General features: G+C 47.0%; 27 non-coding genes across 27 annotated transcripts; all 27 read left to right on the forward strand.

Moving 5' to 3' along the window:
- The first annotated feature begins 402 nt into the window (after positions 1-402).
- Positions 403-475, forward strand: Trnar-ucg (transfer RNA arginine (anticodon UCG)). The gene has a single exon. It is a non-coding gene; the product is annotated as a tRNA-Arg (tRNA).
- Positions 476-915: 440 nt separating this feature from the next.
- Trnak-cuu (transfer RNA lysine (anticodon CUU)) lies at positions 916-988 on the forward strand. The gene has a single exon. It is a non-coding gene; the product is annotated as a tRNA-Lys (tRNA).
- Positions 989-1,309: 321 nt separating this feature from the next.
- Positions 1,310-1,381, forward strand: Trnat-agu (transfer RNA threonine (anticodon AGU)). The gene has a single exon. It is a non-coding gene; the product is annotated as a tRNA-Thr (tRNA).
- Positions 1,382-1,923: 542 nt separating this feature from the next.
- On the forward strand, positions 1,924-1,996 carry Trnar-ucg (transfer RNA arginine (anticodon UCG)). The gene has a single exon. It is a non-coding gene; the product is annotated as a tRNA-Arg (tRNA).
- Positions 1,997-2,436: 440 nt separating this feature from the next.
- Positions 2,437-2,509, forward strand: Trnak-cuu (transfer RNA lysine (anticodon CUU)). The gene has a single exon. It is a non-coding gene; the product is annotated as a tRNA-Lys (tRNA).
- Positions 2,510-2,830: 321 nt separating this feature from the next.
- On the forward strand, positions 2,831-2,902 carry Trnat-agu (transfer RNA threonine (anticodon AGU)). Its single transcript has one exon. It is a non-coding gene; the product is annotated as a tRNA-Thr (tRNA).
- A 542-nt stretch (positions 2,903-3,444) lies between these two features.
- On the forward strand, positions 3,445-3,517 carry Trnar-ucg (transfer RNA arginine (anticodon UCG)). The gene has a single exon. It is a non-coding gene; the product is annotated as a tRNA-Arg (tRNA).
- A 440-nt stretch (positions 3,518-3,957) lies between these two features.
- Trnak-cuu (transfer RNA lysine (anticodon CUU)) lies at positions 3,958-4,030 on the forward strand. Its single transcript has one exon. It is a non-coding gene; the product is annotated as a tRNA-Lys (tRNA).
- A 321-nt stretch (positions 4,031-4,351) lies between these two features.
- On the forward strand, positions 4,352-4,423 carry Trnat-agu (transfer RNA threonine (anticodon AGU)). Its single transcript has one exon. It is a non-coding gene; the product is annotated as a tRNA-Thr (tRNA).
- A 539-nt stretch (positions 4,424-4,962) lies between these two features.
- On the forward strand, positions 4,963-5,035 carry Trnar-ucg (transfer RNA arginine (anticodon UCG)). The gene has a single exon. It is a non-coding gene; the product is annotated as a tRNA-Arg (tRNA).
- A 440-nt stretch (positions 5,036-5,475) lies between these two features.
- Trnak-cuu (transfer RNA lysine (anticodon CUU)) lies at positions 5,476-5,548 on the forward strand. Its single transcript has one exon. It is a non-coding gene; the product is annotated as a tRNA-Lys (tRNA).
- A 320-nt stretch (positions 5,549-5,868) lies between these two features.
- Positions 5,869-5,940, forward strand: Trnat-agu (transfer RNA threonine (anticodon AGU)). Its single transcript has one exon. It is a non-coding gene; the product is annotated as a tRNA-Thr (tRNA).
- Positions 5,941-6,479: 539 nt separating this feature from the next.
- Trnar-ucg (transfer RNA arginine (anticodon UCG)) lies at positions 6,480-6,552 on the forward strand. Its single transcript has one exon. It is a non-coding gene; the product is annotated as a tRNA-Arg (tRNA).
- Positions 6,553-6,992: 440 nt separating this feature from the next.
- On the forward strand, positions 6,993-7,065 carry Trnak-cuu (transfer RNA lysine (anticodon CUU)). The gene has a single exon. It is a non-coding gene; the product is annotated as a tRNA-Lys (tRNA).
- Positions 7,066-7,386: 321 nt separating this feature from the next.
- On the forward strand, positions 7,387-7,458 carry Trnat-agu (transfer RNA threonine (anticodon AGU)). Its single transcript has one exon. It is a non-coding gene; the product is annotated as a tRNA-Thr (tRNA).
- Positions 7,459-7,994: 536 nt separating this feature from the next.
- On the forward strand, positions 7,995-8,067 carry Trnar-ucg (transfer RNA arginine (anticodon UCG)). Its single transcript has one exon. It is a non-coding gene; the product is annotated as a tRNA-Arg (tRNA).
- Positions 8,068-8,507: 440 nt separating this feature from the next.
- Positions 8,508-8,580, forward strand: Trnak-cuu (transfer RNA lysine (anticodon CUU)). Its single transcript has one exon. It is a non-coding gene; the product is annotated as a tRNA-Lys (tRNA).
- Positions 8,581-8,900: 320 nt separating this feature from the next.
- Trnat-agu (transfer RNA threonine (anticodon AGU)) lies at positions 8,901-8,972 on the forward strand. Its single transcript has one exon. It is a non-coding gene; the product is annotated as a tRNA-Thr (tRNA).
- A 536-nt stretch (positions 8,973-9,508) lies between these two features.
- On the forward strand, positions 9,509-9,581 carry Trnar-ucg (transfer RNA arginine (anticodon UCG)). The gene has a single exon. It is a non-coding gene; the product is annotated as a tRNA-Arg (tRNA).
- A 440-nt stretch (positions 9,582-10,021) lies between these two features.
- Positions 10,022-10,094, forward strand: Trnak-cuu (transfer RNA lysine (anticodon CUU)). Its single transcript has one exon. It is a non-coding gene; the product is annotated as a tRNA-Lys (tRNA).
- Positions 10,095-10,415: 321 nt separating this feature from the next.
- On the forward strand, positions 10,416-10,487 carry Trnat-agu (transfer RNA threonine (anticodon AGU)). The gene has a single exon. It is a non-coding gene; the product is annotated as a tRNA-Thr (tRNA).
- Positions 10,488-11,023: 536 nt separating this feature from the next.
- Trnar-ucg (transfer RNA arginine (anticodon UCG)) lies at positions 11,024-11,096 on the forward strand. Its single transcript has one exon. It is a non-coding gene; the product is annotated as a tRNA-Arg (tRNA).
- Positions 11,097-11,536: 440 nt separating this feature from the next.
- Trnak-cuu (transfer RNA lysine (anticodon CUU)) lies at positions 11,537-11,609 on the forward strand. Its single transcript has one exon. It is a non-coding gene; the product is annotated as a tRNA-Lys (tRNA).
- Positions 11,610-11,930: 321 nt separating this feature from the next.
- Trnat-agu (transfer RNA threonine (anticodon AGU)) lies at positions 11,931-12,002 on the forward strand. Its single transcript has one exon. It is a non-coding gene; the product is annotated as a tRNA-Thr (tRNA).
- Positions 12,003-12,541: 539 nt separating this feature from the next.
- Trnar-ucg (transfer RNA arginine (anticodon UCG)) lies at positions 12,542-12,614 on the forward strand. Its single transcript has one exon. It is a non-coding gene; the product is annotated as a tRNA-Arg (tRNA).
- A 440-nt stretch (positions 12,615-13,054) lies between these two features.
- Trnak-cuu (transfer RNA lysine (anticodon CUU)) lies at positions 13,055-13,127 on the forward strand. The gene has a single exon. It is a non-coding gene; the product is annotated as a tRNA-Lys (tRNA).
- A 320-nt stretch (positions 13,128-13,447) lies between these two features.
- Positions 13,448-13,519, forward strand: Trnat-agu (transfer RNA threonine (anticodon AGU)). The gene has a single exon. It is a non-coding gene; the product is annotated as a tRNA-Thr (tRNA).
- The last annotated feature ends 339 nt before the right edge of the window (positions 13,520-13,858 follow it).

Genomic DNA, 13,858 nt, shown 5'->3' on the forward strand with positions numbered 1-13,858 from the left:
AGAAACTGCTGCTTTTGGCAGTCTCCGGAGAATGCCGACGTGAAATACTTAGTTCTTGTGATGTATTTTCTACCCCTGATAAAGACCCTCGCGATTGTCGTCGTCGTCGTCGTCGCCGCCGCTTTGGTAATAGCGACAACTCGCCATTGTATCACATAGGGTGAGGTACCTTCCGCAAGCGACTGAGATGGTACTAAGCGATTGAAGCTGATTTGCAACCTCTTGTTTGATCAGCGTCATAAGGGCTTGAATGTAACTTGCGATGGGACACAGCAAGAAGTAGCGTCGTACTTTTAGTACTGAAATTTGAGATGGAGAAATGCGTCAAAGATGGGAAATTCATTCTGCCAAGTGTACAAATGGCGAAAATGAGGTGTGTGTGGGGATGTATATTGCGCCAGTGACCGTGTGGCCTAATGGATAAGGCGTCGGACTTCGGATCCGAAGATTGCAGGTTCGAATCCTGTCACGGTCGAGTTTTTCCTGTTCTACAAAAGTTGCATGCTGTTTTACTGTGTTGTTTGAGTACTGCAAAACTAGTTGAAAGTAGCTGCTGTCCGCTTCCTGGCTGCAAAACCGGCGTCTACCTGAAGAACAAGCAAGACAAGGGTGATCTGTAGCGAAATTTTCGGCACAGTGCCGTTCAGGAGAGTTTTTGTTGCAACTACTGCATCTGATTCAGGACCCAAGGGCTACGCCACAGGCGTCTGCGCACAGTCGAGCATGTGTGTTGAATAATGGTGCTGATAGCCACGTATAATTTCAAGCAGATTTGATGCCTTTCGGAGACAATTTTTCATTGAATAGGATTGTAGCTGATTTGTGGCAGCAGGAAATAAGCTGTAGTCAAAAGAATCTTCAATAGATGGTCGCAGGTCAAATCAGTATTGTATGGCTCGTAACGCGTTGTGTGCAGCCCGGCTAGCTCAGTCGGTAGAGCATGAGACTCTTAATCTCAGGGTCGTGGGTTCGAGCCCCACGCTGGGCGGCTCAAAATTTTGTGTCTACGCGGATCCAACATGCGCCCCTCTCGTGAGCCTTGCGTGATGAACGTAACGGGTTACGACGATGCCTAGCTTCGGATGAATATCAGAGGAACGGTATTTGAAGCTGAAAGTAACTCTGACATGAAATAAATGTGTTGTTTTGGAATTTAATTTGTACATCGATATCGTGTGAGATGTGTAGGAAAGCAGCAGCTGTGGTAACTAAATGCAAATAATGGTCGCTCACGCAGTGCGTTTCGAGCTGAAGGGCTCCGATTCACTAGTCTGTAAGAACAAAGTACCCGAAAATCGCGCTAGGAGGCGCCTCCTTAGCTCAGTGGCGGAGCGCTGGTCTAGTAAACCAGAGGTCGTGAGTTCGATCCTCACAGGTGGCAAATGAATTTTGTAACAGCCCCTCCCACCGTGGCCCTTTCGAAAAAAGCGGTCAAGGATAAAAAAAATTATGAATGGGTGCGGTATTTAAGAAATGCTCTCGCAAATGAATAGTGTGAATGGTGCTATTAAAGTGGGCACCAGAAACTGCTGCTTTTGGCAGTCTCCGGAGAATGCCGACGTGAAATACTTAGTTCTTGTGATGTATTTTCTACCCCTGATAAAGACCCTCGCGATTGTCGTCGTCGTCGTCGTCGCCGCCGCTTTGGTAATAGCGACAACTCGCCATTGTATCACATAGGGTGAGGTACCTTCCGCAAGCGACTGAGATGGCGCTAAGCGATTGAAGCTGATTTGCAACCTCTTGTTTGATCAGCGTCATAAGGGCTTGAATGTAACTTGCGATGGGACACAGCAAGAAGTAGCGTCGTACTTTTAGTACTGAAATTTGAGATGGAGAAATGCGTCAAAGATGGGAAATTCATTCTGCCAAGTGTACAAATGGCGAAAATGAGGTGTGTGTGGGGATGTATATTGCGCCAGTGACCGTGTGGCCTAATGGATAAGGCGTCGGACTTCGGATCCGAAGATTGCAGGTTCGAATCCTGTCACGGTCGAGTTTTTCCTGTTCTACAAAAGTTGCATGCTGTTTTACTGTGTTGTTTGAGTACTGCAAAACTAGTTGAAAGTAGCTGCTGTCCGCTTCCTGGCTGCAAAACCGGCGTCTACCTGAAGAACAAGCAAGACAAGGGTGATCTGTAGCGAAATTTTCGGCACAGTGCCGTTCAGGAGAGTTTTTGTTGCAACTACTGCATCTGATTCAGGACCCAAGGGCTACGCCACAGGCGTCTGCGCACAGTCGAGCATGTGTGTTGAATAATGGTGCTGATAGCCACGTATAATTTCAAGCAGATTTGATGCCTTTCGGAGACAATTTTTCATTGAATAGGATTGTAGCTGATTTGTGGCAGCAGGAAATAAGCTGTAGTCAAAAGAATCTTCAATAGATGGTCGCAGGTCAAATCAGTATTGTATGGCTCGTAACGCGTTGTGTGCAGCCCGGCTAGCTCAGTCGGTAGAGCATGAGACTCTTAATCTCAGGGTCGTGGGTTCGAGCCCCACGCTGGGCGGCTCAAAATTTTGTGTCTACGCGGATCCAACATGCGCCCCTCTCGTGAGCCTTGCGTGATGAACGTAACGGGTTACGACGATGCCTAGCTTCGGATGAATATCAGAGGAATGGTATTTGAAGCTGAAAGTAACTCTGACATGAAATAAATGTGTTGTTTTGGAATTTAATTTGTACATCGATATCGTGTGAGATGTGTAGGAAAGCAGCAGCTGTGGTAACTAAATGCAAATAATGGTCGCTCATGCAGTGCGTTTCGAGCTGAAGGGCTCCGATTCACTAGTCTGTAAGAACAAAGTACCCGAAAATCGCGCTAGGAGGCGCCTCCTTAGCTCAGTGGCGGAGCGCTGGTCTAGTAAACCAGAGGTCGTGAGTTCGATCCTCACAGGTGGCAAATGAATTTTGTAACAGCCCCTCCCACCGTGGCCCTTTCGAAAAAAGCGGTCAAGGATAAAAAAAATTATGAATGGGTGCGGTATTTAAGAAATGCTCTCGCAAATGAATAGTGTGAATGGTGCTATTAAAGTGGGCACCAGAAACTGCTGCTTTTGGCAGTCTCCGGAGAATGCCGACGTGAAATACTTAGTTCTTGTGATGTATTTTCTACCCCTGATAAAGACCCTCGCGATTGTCGTCGTCGTCGTCGTCGCCGCCGCTTTGGTAATAGCGACAACTCGCCATTGTATCACATAGGGTGAGGTACCTTCCGCAAGCGACTGAGATGGTACTAAGCGATTGAAGCTGATTTGCAACCTCTTGTTTGATCAGCGTCATAAGGGCTTGAATGTAACTTGCGATGGGACACAGCAAGAAGTAGCGTCGTACTTTTAGTACTGAAATTTGAGATGGAGAAATGCGTCAAAGATGGGAAATTCATTCTGCCAAGTGTACAAATGGCGAAAATGAGGTGTGTGTGGGGATGTATATTGCGCCAGTGACCGTGTGGCCTAATGGATAAGGCGTCGGACTTCGGATCCGAAGATTGCAGGTTCGAATCCTGTCACGGTCGAGTTTTTCCTGTTCTACAAAAGTTGCATGCTGTTTTACTGTGTTGTTTGAGTACTGCAAAACTAGTTGAAAGTAGCTGCTGTCCGCTTCCTGGCTGCAAAACCGGCGTCTACCTGAAGAACAAGCAAGACAAGGGTGATCTGTAGCGAAATTTTCGGCACAGTGCCGTTCAGGAGAGTTTTTGTTGCAACTACTGCATCTGATTCAGGACCCAAGGGCTACGCCACAGGCGTCTGCGCACAGTCGAGCATGTGTGTTGAATAATGGTGCTGATAGCCACGTATAATTTCAAGCAGATTTGATGCCTTTCGGAGACAATTTTTCATTGAATAGGATTGTAGCTGATTTGTGGCAGCAGGAAATAAGCTGTAGTCAAAAGAATCTTCAATAGATGGTCGCAGGTCAAATCAGTATTGTATGGCTCGTAACGCGTTGTGTGCAGCCCGGCTAGCTCAGTCGGTAGAGCATGAGACTCTTAATCTCAGGGTCGTGGGTTCGAGCCCCACGCTGGGCGGCTCAAAATTTTGTGTCTACGCGGATCCAACATGCGCCCCTCTCGTGAGCCTTGCGTGATGAACGTAACGGGTTACGACGATGCCTAGCTTCGGATGAATATCAGAGGAACGGTATTTGAAGCTGAAAGTAACTCTGACATGAAATAAATGTGTTGTTTTGGAATTTAATTTGTACATCGATATCGTGTGAGATGTGTAGGAAAGCAGCAGCTGTGGTAACTAAATGCAAATAATGGTCGCTCACGCAGTGCGTTTCGAGCTGAAGGGCTCCGATTCACTAGTCTGTAAGAACAAAGTACCCGAAAATCGCGCTAGGAGGCGCCTCCTTAGCTCAGTGGCGGAGCGCTGGTCTAGTAAACCAGAGGTCGTGAGTTCGATCCTCACAGGTGGCAAATGAATTTTGTAACAGCCCCTCCCACCGTGGCCCTTTCGAAAAAAGCGGTCAAGGATAAAAAAAATTATGAATGGGTGCGGTATTTAAGAAATGCTCTCGCAAATGAATAGTGTGAATGGTGCTATTAAAGTGGGCACCAGAAACTGCTGCTTTTGGCAGTCTCCGGAGAATGCCGACGTGAAATACTTAGTTCTTGTGATGTATTTTCTACCCCTGATAAAGACCCTCGCGATTGTCGTCGTCGTCGTCGCCGCCGCTTTGGTAATAGCGACAACTCGCCATTGTATCACATAGGGTGAGGTACCTTCCGCAAGCGACTGAGATGGCGCTAAGCGATTGAAGCTGATTTGCAACCTCTTGTTTGATCAGCGTCATAAGGGCTTGAATGTAACTTGCGATGGGACACAGCAAGAAGTAGCGTCGTACTTTTAGTACTGAAATTTGAGATGGAGAAATGCGTCAAAGATGGGAAATTCATTCTGCCAAGTGTACAAATGGCGAAAATGAGGTGTGTGTGGGGATGTATATTGCGCCAGTGACCGTGTGGCCTAATGGATAAGGCGTCGGACTTCGGATCCGAAGATTGCAGGTTCGAATCCTCTCACGGTCGAGTTTTTCCTGTTCTACAAAAGTTGCATGCTGTTTTACTGTGTTGTTTGAGTACTGCAAAACTAGTTGAAAGTAGCTGCTGTCCGCTTCCTGGCTGCAAAACCGGCGTCTACCTGAAGAACAAGCAAGACAAGGGTGATCTGTAGCGAAATTTTCGGCACAGTGCCGTTCAGGAGAGTTTTTGTTGCAACTACTGCATCTGATTCAGGACCCAAGGGCTACGCCACAGGCGTCTGCGCACAGTCGAGCATGTGTGTTGAATAATGGTGCTGATAGCCACGTATAATTTCAAGCAGATTTGATGCCTTTCGGAGACAATTTTTCATTGAATAGGATTGTAGCTGATTTGTGGCAGCAGGAAATAAGCTGTAGTCAAAAGAATCTTCAATAGATGGTCGCAGGTCAAATCAGTATTGGATGGCTCGTAACGCGTTGTGTGCAGCCCGGCTAGCTCAGTCGGTAGAGCATGAGACTCTTAATCTCAGGGTCGTGGGTTCGAGCCCCACGCTGGGCGGCTCAAAATTTTGTGTCTACGCGGATCCAACATGCGCCCTCTCGTGAGCCTTGCGTGATGAACGTAACGGGTTACGACGATGCCTAGCTTCGGATGAATATCAGAGGAATGGTATTTGAAGCTGAAAGTAACTCTGACATGAAATAAATGTGTTGTTTTGGAATTTAATTTGTACATCGATATCGTGTGAGATGTGTAGGAAAGCAGCAGCTGTGGTAACTAAATGCAAATAATGGTCGCTCATGCAGTGCGTTTCGAGCTGAAGGGCTCCGATTCACTAGTCTGTAAGAACAAAGTACCCGAAAATCGCGCTAGGAGGCGCCTCCTTAGCTCAGTGGCGGAGCGCTGGTTTAGTAAAGCAGAGGTCGTGAGTTCGATCCTCACAGGTGGCAAATGAATTTTGTAACAGCCCCTCCCACCGTGGCCCTTTCGAAAAAAGCGGTCAAGGATAAAAAATATTATGAATGGGTGCGGTATTTAAGAAATGCTCTCGCAAATGAATAGTGTGAATGGTGCTATTAAAGTGGGCACCAGAAACTGCTGCTTTTGGCAGTCTCCGGAGAATGCCGACGTGAAATACTTAGTTCTTGTGATGTATTTTCTACCCATGATAAAGACCCTCGCGATTGTCGTCGTCGTCGTCGCCGCCGCTTTGGTAATAGCGACAACTCGCCATTGTATCACATAGGGTGAGGTACCTTCCGCAAGCGACTGAGATGGCACTAAGCGATTGAAGCTGATTTGCAACCTCTTGTTTGATCAGCGTCATAAGGGCTTGAATGTAACTTGCGATGGGACACAGCAAGAAGTAGCGTCGTACTTTTAGTACTGAGATTTGAGATGGAGAAATGCGTCAAAGATGGGAAATTCATTCTGCCAAGTGTACAAATGGCGAAAATGAGGTGTGTGTGGGGATGTATATTGCGCCAGTGACCGTGTGGCCTAATGGATAAGGCGTCGGACTTCGGATCCGAAGATTGCAGGTTCGAATCCTGTCACGGTCGAGTTTTTCCTGTTCTACAAAAGTTGCATGCTGTTTTACTGTGTTGTTTGAGTACTGCAAAACTAGTTGAAAGTAGCTGCTGTCCGCTTCCTGGCTGCAAAACCGGCGTCTACCTGAAGCACAAGCAAGTCAAGGGTGATCTGTAGCGAAATTTTCGGCACAGTGCCGTTCAGGAGAGTTTTTGTTGCAACTACTGCATCTGATTCAGGACCCAAGGGCTACGCCACAGGCGTCTGCGCACAGTCGAGCATGTGTGTTGAATAATGGTGCTGATAGCCACGTATAATTTCAAGCAGATTTGATGCCTTTCGGAGACAATTTTTCATTGAATAGGATTGTAGCTGATTTGTGGCAGCAGGAAATAAGCTGTAGTCAAAAGAATCTTCAATAGATGGTCGCAGGTCAAATCAGTATTGTATGGCTCGTAACGCGTTGTGTGCAGCCCGGCTAGCTCAGTCGGTAGAGCATGAGACTCTTAATCTCAGGGTCGTGGGTTCGAGCCCCACGCTGGGCGGCTCAAAATTTTGTGTCTACGCGGATCCAACATGCGCCCCTCTCGTGAGCCTTGCGTGATGAACGTAACGGGTTACGACGATGCCTAGCTTCGGATGAATATCAGAGGAACGGTATTTGAAGCTGAAAGTAACTCTGACATGAAATAAATGTGTTGTTTTGGAATTTAATTTGTACATCGATATCGTGTGAGATGTGTAGGAAAGCAGCAGCTGTGGTAACTAAATGCAAATAATGGTCGCTCATGCAGTGCGTTTCGAGCTGAAGGGCTCCGATTCACTAGTCTGTAAGAACAAAGTAGCCGAAAAGTGCGCTAGGAGGCGCCTCCTTAGCTCAGTTGCGGAGCGCTGGTCTAGTAAACCAGAGGTCGTGAGTTCGATCCTCACAGGTGGCAAATGAATTTTGTAACAGCCCCTCCAACCGTGCCCCTTTCGAAAAAAGCGGTCAAGGATAAAAAATATTATGAATGGGTGCGGTATTTAAGAAATGCTCTCGCAAATGAATAGTGTGAATGGTGCTATTAAAGTGGGCACCAGAAACTGCTGCTTTTGGCAGTCTCCGGAGAATGCCGACGTGAAATACTTAGTTCTTGTGATGTATTTTCTACCCCTGATAAAGACCCTCGCGATTGTCGTCGTCGTCGCCGCCGCTTTGGTAATAGCGACAACTCGCCATTGTATCACATAGGGTGAGGTACCTTCCGCAAGCGACTGAGATGGTACTAAGCGATTGAAGCTGATTTGCAACCTCTTGTTTGATCAGCGTCATAAGGGCTTGAATGTAACTTGCGATGGGACACAGCAAGAAGTAGCGTCGTACTTTTAGTACTGAAATTTGAGATGGAGAAATGCGTCAAAGATGGGAAATTCATTCTGCCAAGTGTACAAATGGCGAAAATGAGGTGTGTGTGGGGATGTATATTGCGCCAGTGACCGTGTGGCCTAATGGATAAGGCGTCGGACTTCGGATCCGAAGATTGCAGGTTCGAATCCTCTCACGGTCGAGTTTTTCCTGTTCTACAAAAGTTGCATGCTGTTTTACTGTGTTGTTTGAGTACTGCAAAACTAGTTGAAAGTAGCTGCTGTCCGCTTCCTGGCTGCAAAACCGGCGTCTACCTGAAGAACAAGCAAGACAAGGGTGATCTGTAGCGAAATTTTCGGCACAGTGCCGTTCAGGAGAGTTTTTGTTGCAACTACTGCATCTGATTCAGGACCCAAGGGCTACGCCACAGGCGTCTGCGCACAGTCGAGCATGTGTGTTGAATAATGGTGCTGATAGCCACGTATAATTTCAAGCAGATTTGATGCCTTTCGGAGACAATTTTTCATTGAATAGGATTGTAGCTGATTTGTGGCAGCAGGAAATAAGCTGTAGTCAAAAGAATCTTCAATAGATGGTCGCAGGTCAAATCAGTATTGGATGGCTCGTAACGCGTTGTGTGCAGCCCGGCTAGCTCAGTCGGTAGAGCATGAGACTCTTAATCTCAGGGTCGTGGGTTCGAGCCCCACGCTGGGCGGCTCAAAATTTTGTGTCTACGCGGATCCAACATGCGCCCTCTCGTGAGCCTTGCGTGATGAACGTAACGGGTTACGACGATGCCTAGCTTCGGATGAATATCAGAGGAATGGTATTTGAAGCTGAAAGTAACTCTGACATGAAATAAATGTGTTGTTTTGGAATTTAATTTGTACATCGATATCGTGTGAGATGTGTAGGAAAGCAGCAGCTGTGGTAACTAAATGCAAATAATGGTCGCTCATGCAGTGCGTTTCGAGCTGAAGGGCTCCGATTCACTAGTCTGTAAGAACAAAGTAGCCGAAAAGTGCGCTAGGAGGCGCCTCCTTAGCTCAGTTGCGGAGCGCTGGTCTAGTAAACCAGAGGTCGTGAGTTCGATCCTCACAGGTGGCAAATGAATTTTGTAACAGCCCCTCCAACCGTGCCCCTTTCGAAAAAAGCGGTCAAGGATAAAAAATATTATGAATGGGTGCGGTATTTAAGAAATGCTCTCGCAAATGAATAGTGTGAATGGTGCTATTAAAGTGGGCACCAGAAACTGCTGCTTTTGGCAGTCTCCGGAGAATGCCGACGTGAAATACTTAGTTCTTGTGATGTATTTTCTACCCCTGATAAAGACCCTCGCGATTGTCGTCGTCGTCGCCGCCGCTTTGGTAATAGCGACAACTCGCCATTGTATCACATAGGGTGAGGTACCTTCCGCAAGCGACTGAGATGGTACTAAGCGATTGAAGCTGATTTGCAACCTCTTGTTTGATCAGCGTCATAAGGGCTTGAATGTAACTTGCGATGGGACACAGCAAGAAGTAGCGTCGTACTTTTAGTACTGAAATTTGAGATGGAGAAATGCGTCAAAGATGGGAAATTCATTCTGCCAAGTGTACAAATGGCGAAAATGAGGTGTGTGTGGGGATGTATATTGCGCCAGTGACCGTGTGGCCTACTGGATAAGGCGTCGGACTTCGGATCCGAAGATTGCAGGTTCGAATCCTGTCACGGTCGAGTTTTTCCTGTTCTACAAAAGTTGCATGCTGTTTTACTGTGTTGTTTGAGTACTGCAAAACTAGTTGAAAGTAGCTGCTGTCCGCTTCCTGGCTGCAAAACCGGCGTCTACCTGAAGAACAAGCAAGACAAGGGTGATCTGTAGCGAAATTTTCGGCACAGTGCCGTTCAGGAGAGTTTTTGTTGCAACTACTGCATCTGATTCAGGACCCAAGGGCTACGCCACAGGCGTCTGCGCACAGTCGAGCATGTGTGTTGAATAATGGTGCTGATAGCCACGTATAATTTCAAGCAGATTTGATGCCTTTCGGAGACAATTTTTCATTGAATAGGATTGTAGCTGATTTGTGGCAGCAGGAAATAAGCTGTAGTCAAAAGAATCTTCAATAGATGGTCGCAGGTCAAATCAGTATTGTATGGCTCGTAACGCGTTGTGTGCAGCCCGGCTAGCTCAGTCGGTAGAGCATGAGACTCTTAATCTCAGGGTCGTGGGTTCGAGCCCCACGCTGGGCGGCTCAAAATTTTGTGTCTACGCGGATCCAACATGCGCCCCTCTCGTGAGCCTTGCGTGATGAACGTAACGGGTTACGACGATGCCTAGCTTCGGATGAATATCAGAGGAACGGTATTTGAAGCTGAAAGTAACTCTGACATGAAATAAATGTGTTGTTTTGGAATTTAATTTGTACATCGATATCGTGTGAGATGTGTAGGAAAGCAGCAGCTGTGGTAACTAAATGCAAATAATGGTCGCTCACGCAGTGCGTTTCGAGCTGAAGGGCTCCGATTCACTAGTCTGTAAGAACAAAGTACCCGAAAATCGCGCTAGGAGGCGCCTCCTTAGCTCAGTGGCGGAGCGCTGGTCTAGTAAACCAGAGGTCGTGAGTTCGATCCTCACAGGTGGCAAATGAATTTTGTAACAGCCCCTCCCACCGTGGCCCTTTCGAAAAAAGCGGTCAAGGATAAAAAAAATTATGAATGGGTGCGGTATTTAAGAAATGCTCTCGCAAATGAATAGTGTGAATGGTGCTATTAAAGTGGGCACCAGAAACTGCTGCTTTTGGCAGTCTCCGGAGAATGCCGACGTGAAATACTTAGTTCTTGTGATGTATTTTCTACCCCTGATAAAGACCCTCGCGATTGTCGTCGTCGTCGCCGCCGCTTTGGTAATAGCGACAACTCGCCATTGTATCACATAGGGTGAGGTACCTTCCGCAAGCGACTGAGATGGTACTAAGCGATTGAAGCTGATTTGCAACCTCTTGTTTGATCAGCGTCATAAGGGCTTGAATGTAACTTGCGATGGGACACAGCAAGAAGTAGCGTCGTACTTTTAGTACTGAAATTTGAGATGGAGAAATGCGTCAAAGATGGGAAATTCATTCTGCCAAGTGTACAAATGGCGAAAATGAGGTGTGTGTGGGGATGTATATTGCGCCAGTGACCGTGTGGCCTACTGGATAAGGCGTCGGACTTCGGATCCGAAGATTGCAGGTTCGAATCCTGTCACGGTCGAGTTTTTCCTGTTCTACAAAAGTTGCATGCTGTTTTACTGTGTTGTTTGAGTACTGCAAAACTAGTTGAAAGTAGCTGCTGTCCGCTTCCTGGCTGCAAAACCGGCGTCTACCTGAAGAACAAGCAAGACAAGGGTGATCTGTAGCGAAATTTTCGGCACAGTGCCGTTCAGGAGAGTTTTTGTTGCAACTACTGCATCTGATTCAGGACCCAAGGGCTACGCCACAGGCGTCTGCGCACAGTCGAGCATGTGTGTTGAATAATGGTGCTGATAGCCACGTATAATTTCAAGCAGATTTGATGCCTTTCGGAGACAATTTTTCATTGAATAGGATTGTAGCTGATTTGTGGCAGCAGGAAATAAGCTGTAGTCAAAAGAATCTTCAATAGATGGTCGCAGGTCAAATCAGTATTGTATGGCTCGTAACGCGTTGTGTGCAGCCCGGCTAGCTCAGTCGGTAGAGCATGAGACTCTTAATCTCAGGGTCGTGGGTTCGAGCCCCACGCTGGGCGGCTCAAAATTTTGTGTCTACGCGGATCCAACATGCGCCCCTCTCGTGAGCCTTGCGTGATGAACGTAACGGGTTACGACGATGCCTAGCTTCGGATGAATATCAGAGGAACGGTATTTGAAGCTGAAAGTAACTCTGACATGAAATAAATGTGTTGTTTTGGAATTTAATTTGTACATCGATATCGTGTGAGATGTGTAGGAAAGCAGCAGCTGTGGTAACTAAATGCAAATAATGGTCGCTCACGCAGTGCGTTTCGAGCTGAAGGGCTCCGATTCACTAGTCTGTAAGAACAAAGTACCCGAAAATCGCGCTAGGAGGCGCCTCCTTAGCTCAGTGGCGGAGCGCTGGTCTAGTAAACCAGAGGTCGTGAGTTCGATCCTCACAGGTGGCAAATGAATTTTGTAACAGCCCCTCCCACCGTGGCCCTTTCGAAAAAAGCGGTCAAGGATAAAAAAAATTATGAATGGGTGCGGTATTTAAGAAATGCTCTCGCAAATGAATAGTGTGAATGGTGCTATTAAAGTGGGCACCAGAAACTGCTGCTTTTGGCAGTCTCCGGAGAATGCCGACGTGAAATACTTAGTTCTTGTGATGTATTTTCTACCCCTGATAAAGACCCTCGCGATTGTCGTCGTCGTCGTCGCCGCCGCTTTGGTAATAGCGACAACTCGCCATTGTATCACATAGGGTGAGGTACCTTCCGCAAGCGACTGAGATGGCGCTAAGCGATTGAAGCTGATTTGCAACCTCTTGTTTGATCAGCGTCATAAGGGCTTGAATGTAACTTGCGATGGGACACAGCAAGAAGTAGCGTCGTACTTTTAGTACTGAAATTTGAGATGGAGAAATGCGTCAAAGATGGGAAATTCATTCTGCCAAGTGTACAAATGGCGAAAATGAGGTGTGTGTGGGGATGTATATTGCGCCAGTGACCGTGTGGCCTAATGGATAAGGCGTCGGACTTCGGATCCGAAGATTGCAGGTTCGAATCCTCTCACGGTCGAGTTTTTCCTGTTCTACAAAAGTTGCATGCTGTTTTACTGTGTTGTTTGAGTACTGCAAAACTAGTTGAAAGTAGCTGCTGTCCGCTTCCTGGCTGCAAAACCGGCGTCTACCTGAAGAACAAGCAAGACAAGGGTGATCTGTAGCGAAATTTTCGGCACAGTGCCGTTCAGGAGAGTTTTTGTTGCAACTACTGCATCTGATTCAGGACCCAAGGGCTACGCCACAGGCGTCTGCGCACAGTCGAGCATGTGTGTTGAATAATGGTGCTGATAGCCACGTATAATTTCAAGCAGATTTGATGCCTTTCGGAGACAATTTTTCATTGAATAGGATTGTAGCTGATTTGTGGCAGCAGGAAATAAGCTGTAGTCAAAAGAATCTTCAATAGATGGTCGCAGGTCAAATCAGTATTGGATGGCTCGTAACGCGTTGTGTGCAGCCCGGCTAGCTCAGTCGGTAGAGCATGAGACTCTTAATCTCAGGGTCGTGGGTTCGAGCCCCACGCTGGGCGGCTCAAAATTTTGTGTCTACGCGGATCCAACATGCGCCCTCTCGTGAGCCTTGCGTGATGAACGTAACGGGTTACGACGATGCCTAGCTTCGGATGAATATCAGAGGAATGGTATTTGAAGCTGAAAGTAACTCTGACATGAAATAAATGTGTTGTTTTGGAATTTAATTTGTACATCGATATCGTGTGAGATGTGTAGGAAAGCAGCAGCTGTGGTAACTAAATGCAAATAATGGTCGCTCATGCAGTGCGTTTCGAGCTGAAGGGCTCCGATTCACTAGTCTGTAAGAACAAAGTACCCGAAAATCGCGCTAGGAGGCGCCTCCTTAGCTCAGTGGCGGAGCGCTGGTTTAGTAAAGCAGAGGTCGTGAGTTCGATCCTCACAGGTGGCAAATGAATTTTGTAACAGCCCCTCCCACCGTGGCCCTTTCGAAAAAAGCGGTCAAGGATAAAAAATATTATGAATGGGTGCGGTATTTAAGAAATGCTCTCGCAAATGAATAGTGTGAATGGTGCTATTAAAGTGGGCACCAGAAACTGCTGCTTTTGGCAGTCTCCGGAGAATGCCGACGTGAAATACTTAGTTCTTGTGATGTATTTTCTACCCATGATAAAGACCCTCGCGATTGTCGTCGTCGTCGTCGCCGCCGCTTTGGTAATAGCGACAACTCGCCATTGTATCACATAGGGTGAGGTACCTTCCGCAAGCGACTGAGATGGCACTAAGCGAT

Source organism: Schistocerca cancellata, chromosome 8 (assembly GCF_023864275.1).
Source record: "Schistocerca cancellata isolate TAMUIC-IGC-003103 chromosome 8, iqSchCanc2.1, whole genome shotgun sequence".
Lineage (NCBI taxonomy): Eukaryota > Metazoa > Arthropoda > Insecta > Orthoptera > Acrididae > Schistocerca > Schistocerca cancellata.